This window comes from Clytia hemisphaerica, unplaced genomic scaffold (assembly GCF_902728285.1).
Source record: "Clytia hemisphaerica strain Z4C2 unplaced genomic scaffold, Clytia hemisphaerica genome assembly, whole genome shotgun sequence".
NCBI lineage: Eukaryota > Metazoa > Cnidaria > Hydrozoa > Leptothecata > Clytiidae > Clytia > Clytia hemisphaerica.
In genome coordinates, this window is record NW_027103482.1 from 37,537 (window position 1) to 44,033 (window position 6,497).

A 6,497-nucleotide genomic window follows, 5' to 3' on the forward strand; every position below is an offset into this window, starting at 1 on the left:
TTCTGTTCATTTATGAAGATGAAAAATATCGGATGAATGGATGGTTTATCCGGGGGGAGGGGTACTAGTATTTTGAGATGACGGGTATGTCCGAGCGAAAGTTAGAAAATCGACCCTTTGAATAACTGAATCTCGATGTTTTTGCGACCCTTATAGGTTTTAGAGACTCAATTGTTTTTTGAGAAACTTTCAAGAGTTTAAACAGGGACCCTTATGGGTTGCACATAACCGGCACCCATTTTACCAACTACCCCCCCCCCCCAACTCTTCATTCTTAACGCTGCTGGCACACAACGTTTTTTAGACGTTTATCTAACGTTCACAACGTCCATATAACGTTAGATGAACGTTGAAACAACGTTGTGTGCCAGCTGGGAAAGATAATCTACAGATTTATTATCAAAACTCTAGAAGGAGCACAAACATTCAGAATCCCTGGAACTATTTGAGAGTGAAGAAAAAATATATTTGCTCCATTGAGTTCTGCTTCCGCGGAAGCACAGGAAGCACAGGCAAGGGACTCATTTCGTTTTTCTGATAAAAGTTTCGATAGTCTTTTGTAAAAATGTTTTGTTTCTCTCCCCATCCCAGTAAATACGATTGGGGTAAAGGAGCCCATGATCAACTTTCATTACTCTTGAATTATTGATGTTCTTATTCTCTCTTTCGTTTGCATCGCATGCTTTGGAGACAGTGGAATTCCTGAACCTTTTGGCGAATTGGTAGAAAACCCTTACGTCGAAGAAGGCCAGGAATCCAAAATCCCCTAGCAGCGATGTCGAGACGAGCATGGTCTTGGATGTTTGTCGTTTTGGTTTCGAAAGAATGTTGGTTCAACCTTCACGTCTTTGCATACTTGTGCTAGGAGAGATGGAATTATGACGCTGTACGATGAAACCACCTTTCTTGCATGAGAGTGCGTGTTCTAGGTCGAAAGATGAACCACATGGACAGATAGCGGGTAAGCGACTCAGCTGACGACCATAGCGTATCTTTATTAGATCCCAAAAGGATGTTTTGTCGAACTGAAATCCTTCTTTTTTGATTGGAAGCGTCGATAGCCTAAGGGATGTTCCTGGTTCGCTGTTGATTTCAATCAACTTTTTCATCTCGTCTGTTGATTGTTGCTTAATGAGCTCGAGCTATTGGGCGGTGACTCTGCATTCGATTACGTTTAAAATTAAATGATGATTTTGATTCCGTTATATCGTCTTTATTGATGTCGTTGACATGGCTTTGGTTTTTGATATTGTTCTGTAGTTGTTTGGTCTGCCCTTAGGAATTGGAAAACTCTTGGTCAATGATATATCACTGAAATTTGGTATTCCTAAACCACCGAGACTTGGTGGTAAGATGAATAGCTCACGTTCGACTTCTCTTGGCTGGATTCGACCGGTTATGGCTGGGATAAACCACGCTGTAATGATTTCGCCTAGTCTTTGTAGGTGTTTTTTTATGTTTGGGATTGTCCTTAGGGTAAAGTTGTGAGTTTGTGCTTGTACCCTGATGTGAAGCAGGTGTAGGCTTTGTGTGGGGCGCAATCTTGGCGATTTCTGCGAGTGTTTCGATTTCGCTGATCCACGTATTGACTTTTTTGGAGATGAATTCAGATGAATTTCTCACAGAAGTTTATTGAGCCGATGGCAGCTCCAAGGTGTTTCTTTCCCTCGGAGGTAATTCGGATGTTGGTATCTTTGAAGATTTCAGTGGCTTTTTCGAGATATTGTGGTTTGACGGTTATCCACGTTTTGTTATGGCTTTTTGAAAGTAGCCATATTTTGGACCCCACTCGACAATAACATTCGTTTGATTCCACGAATCGTACCACCCCCAAAAACGTCATCGGCGTATCCAGCTGCTTTTGTGTTAGTATTAGCGAGTTAATTCGAGATAAATCGAGGCGACGGTATGAAACAAAGTTGAGATGTCTCCAGAATCACCGTCCACTTTTCTCGACGACGGTAAAAACACCAAGATACCGTCGTCTGTTTATATGAGCAAAGGCGATATAGAGCCATACATCAACTATCGACTTTGTTTTGCATCATTTCACTTACCGTCGCCTTCGATATCCTCCGATACATAAACTCGGTATTGTGTACCACCTACATCAACAACGTACTGCGGCCATCACTTGAAGCTGGGGACTCGGCACTTTTTCGCCGAGAGCCGTTCAATTTTTACCGCCATTTTGAGCCGTCATCTCAGTGGGATTCAGCCTGACAATAGTACGTAATAGTTAGCGCGCTAATAAAAGATATACAGATATACGCGTACGAGAAGTAAAAAATTTATGAGTTTTATCATTATGAGTATTGTACTCAGGTTGACCTCGACTGAGCTCTTATACCATGATCAACAACTGGGTCCACCACCAATCAACTGCTTGGCAAAAAAGGAATACCACTTTAAAATGGCAGAGTCACACAGGTAAATGTGGTCTAGAAGATACAAAACGGGTTAAGGTTCATTTATATAGCTTGGAAACTTGGCATTGAAGTTAGAGTTCCGATGAACCAATCGATTGAAACTGTATCATGAAACTTTGTCGAACTTTAATACTTAATGGAACTTTGTTAACTGATCCAATTACATTCTACATTGGGCGGGCCATTCAAGAATTTGTCTGTAACAGGGGTTTGGACGACACAGGATTTCCGAGGGCAAAAGTTTTCACCAACAAAGTTTGAAATTTCCAAGGCTAGCCTTTCTGGGTTTGCTTGTTTTTTATTTGGGACGCTCATGAAAATCTTCAATTTTAGGTCCAGCTTTGACAAGCAATTGTTCTTTGTGTAGTTGAGCTATAAAAGGCCCCCCCCCCAGCGGTTTACGTGAATGCGTGAATGGGCTTTTTTGCTTGCGTGAATGCGTGGAAAATCGGAAAAAATTGCGTGAATGCGTGAAATGAAAAAACTTGCGTGAACGTGAAAATCCATATTTCTATTGCGTGAATGCGTGAATCTGCCCTGTTTTTAGCGTGAACGCGTGAAATTTTTTCTTTTCACAGTTTGTAGAAAACCCCAAGGTGCGCACCTATTCCAAATTCAAGGGATGCCAGGTGAAGGTATACAAAAAAATCAGCAACTTCCAAATTCTCTATTTTATAAAACGATTCATGATTTAGATGCGCTTTCTAGCAATCTAGACACCTTAAATTTCCAGATTTTTTCGCTCGGGCCAAACATGTATCAGCCCTTGAATCTTAAATAACTCTAATTTGCCCCCTTGAAAGTGTTTGTTTAAGATAAAACCATGTTTATGCATGATGAGTGATCCAGGGCCACGGCCATGGCCAGCCAGGGCCAGGGCCAGAGTCACTGGGGGAAGGAGGCGGCCATGACTTCACCACGTTTTTGCAAATAAAAAGAAACTTATTTCAAAGAAACTTTTATCCATGATGTAGACTTTCGATAACCTGATTTCTTGGCAAAATTAGTCTGAAATGGAGTCGTATTTAAGCACATCAGAGGGTTAAAATAGAAATTTTCTCCTGTCGGCGCAAAACATGGTTGCGCCTCCTTAGTCGCTATGTTTTTGGCCCCTCCACGTTAGGAAATTAATTCGCGAGCCCTGATTAAAACCTTTCTTTTTAATTTATTTTTGATCGTTTCGCTCGCAACAAATGTTCATTCTTTTACCTCATTTTACAAGCTATCAAGCGCGATCGTACCTTGCCTCTAACGAAATTAGACTACATTCTTTTTCAATGGTGTTAAAGTTAAAGAGAGCATTTTTAGCCAAACGCGGGTGACAGAAATGCAAAAATTTCCTCTCTGCGTAAACCATGGTTGCGCCTCCTTACCCCTGAGCTAAGCATCATGGTGTCATACTCGAGTTTGTTTGACCTATTTTTGATAATGTTTAAGCTATTTTTTGTATACTTACACATTTTTTTCACTTACTATCGCGATACGTTAACTGCAGAAGCTTCACCTTTTCCAAACGATTGTGACAAGTTAGAAGAATCGTGATGGCATGTGATTAAAGTTGAAAAATTACGTAACGCTTTCTATTTGAGGGCTTCTTATGACGCTATCAAAACGGTGTTTTATAGTCAGGTCTACAGGAAAAAATCACTACTGAGTTAAGTCTTTCTCAAGTCCATGACCAGATACGGTCGAATAATATCTCGAGTACAGCCCTGTCATAATTTTTTATGCAAATCGAACGTTTTACTCCATAAGGGCGGAAATTACGTAAATTACGTAACTTAGTGAAATGTGCAAGACCTCTATTTTTGACATTTTCCCCGATTTTTTCCGAAAATTTTCCCGATTTCCCAAAAAATTGGGTTTGCGTGAATTTCGAGAAAAACTTGTATGAATGCGTGAATTGCGAAACATTTTTGCGTGAATGCGTGAAATTTGGGTCCGCTGGGGGGGCCTCATAAAATTAATTATTTTTGAGTAATTTAGAGCTTTCTTTTATTAGCTTTCCAACCATATATAATATGCAGGTGTAATATTCTACACTTTTGTCTAAAAATTTGTTCCGACTAAGGCCATTTTTAGAAAAATTAGATCTGCAGGACACAAAAAAATTCACAACTCATCTTTGATTTCAAAGCGCTGCGGAGGAAAAAATGTTCAGACAGAGAAACTTTACATATTTATCAGAAAATACCTGAGAAATCCAATGGTGACTATATATACTCTGTGAAATTAATTCTTTCATTAAAGTTATTATTTTTGACTTTTCATACTTTGGCAAGCATTTTCAGCCTCAAAATGAGGACTAGAATTATGGAGAGTGGTACCACTGAAAAATTTGACCCTTTTTTAGCCTAAAACAGTTATTTATATGCCATGGCCATGGGGAATTTTTCCTCCGCAGCGCTTTGATTACAAAGATAGGTAGGTTCAGCAATTTTAAATTCCACTTTATAACGTTTTTATTGTTTTTTGCAATGCAATGTCTTCTTTTTCAAAAAAATGTCTTTTCATTTCTTCGTTGAAGTGTTTTTACAAGCCATTACAAAAAGAATTTGATAAAAGTCTGAAGTCAAAATGAAGATATCTGGAATATCTTGAATTTTCATTTTTTTGCAGCATATTTTGATGCCGTAGGTTGTTGAATTTTCCACTAAAGTTTACAACCTTTATTATAAAAAAAGCCCCTTTTTCATTCCGGGGTACAAAAATTGCCATATCTCCGGAACTGCTTTTTTCAGAGAGATGTATGACCCCTCATTTTTTTAGTTTTGTGAAGCTCTTATAAGATGGATTAGGTTTCAAATCCCCCAACTTAATTTGATATTCTACCCTGGAATGGCTACCAAGGCGAGAGAAGAAAATGTACCGTGAAGTCTCAGGTAACTTGCATCAGTGGAGGGAAACTTGCAAAGCCATCAAATGAATGACCTGGCTCATTAAAATACAAAGTTAAATCAAAACAAAAATGGTATAGAGCTGCGAGCGGAGCTGTTTAGTTCATCTGTTTTGAAATTTTGCTGCTTTGATTGGTTTGGTCAGTCACTTGATGGCTATGCAAGTCTCCTGACTTCAGGGTATGTCAGTTTCAACAAGCCATCAACTAACAAAATAACACTGACGTAAAAAATTCCTTCAACCTTTCCGCAGTGAACACTTCTAAAAATTATCTGCCATTATGAAGATGTTCCGAAACTAACCAATCAGGCTAGCTCTAAAGCTCTAAAACAGCATCTAATTACATGAAAACCAGAATATGATTCTTCAATGGGAATGAAAACTATAAAGTGCACTTACAAACATCAATTAGTCAGATCTAACAAAATTAATCGCACTGTCATCATTGACAATAAAACAAACGATTTTCTGTCAAGAGCCTTGTAAACATTCCAACAACTTTCATCGAAATGATCTATCACAGCTCAGTCTACCATTTTTAGCGCAGCCCGAGGATTGAGCCCAGAACGCTCGCAGAACGCCCGCAAGTTCCCGCGCAGGTGAAAAACTTCAATCTGTCAATCATTTTCTCAAGGGAAGAGTACGCAAAGCCATTCTAGCTTTATGATAGTGCCGCGGATTTTCAATGGATAGTATTCAATTATCATCATCCCTTAGAAAAGTTATATTTTTTACTGCTCTATTCACATACTGAATTCGAAAAATCTTCTTTGGCTTAAGTGCTTGCGTGCAGCATAGGGTACAAAGTCCAAACATGCGATTCCCGTAATTTTTATATGAATCAGAATTCCTCTGGGAAAAAGCCTGTTAGCAAGACAGGAAATTTTAAGTTGCGTAATTGGAAATTCCTCTCCCAGGGGTTCAACATATAATAAAGAAACTGAGGCTGACTGAGGAACAATTTGTTTTTTTTCAAATATTATATTTAAGTTTTCGTTATCAAAATTTTAAAATGTTTCTTTGCAGATTATATTAGAAAATGTTTTTATATTTCAAAACAAACACTTACAAAAAGATATTACTTACCATTTTACCCCCATTTTCAGATTCTGTCTTTCGTGGGGGCATGATCTCAGGCAGAGATTCTGCGCCCTCATCATAAGATTCTTG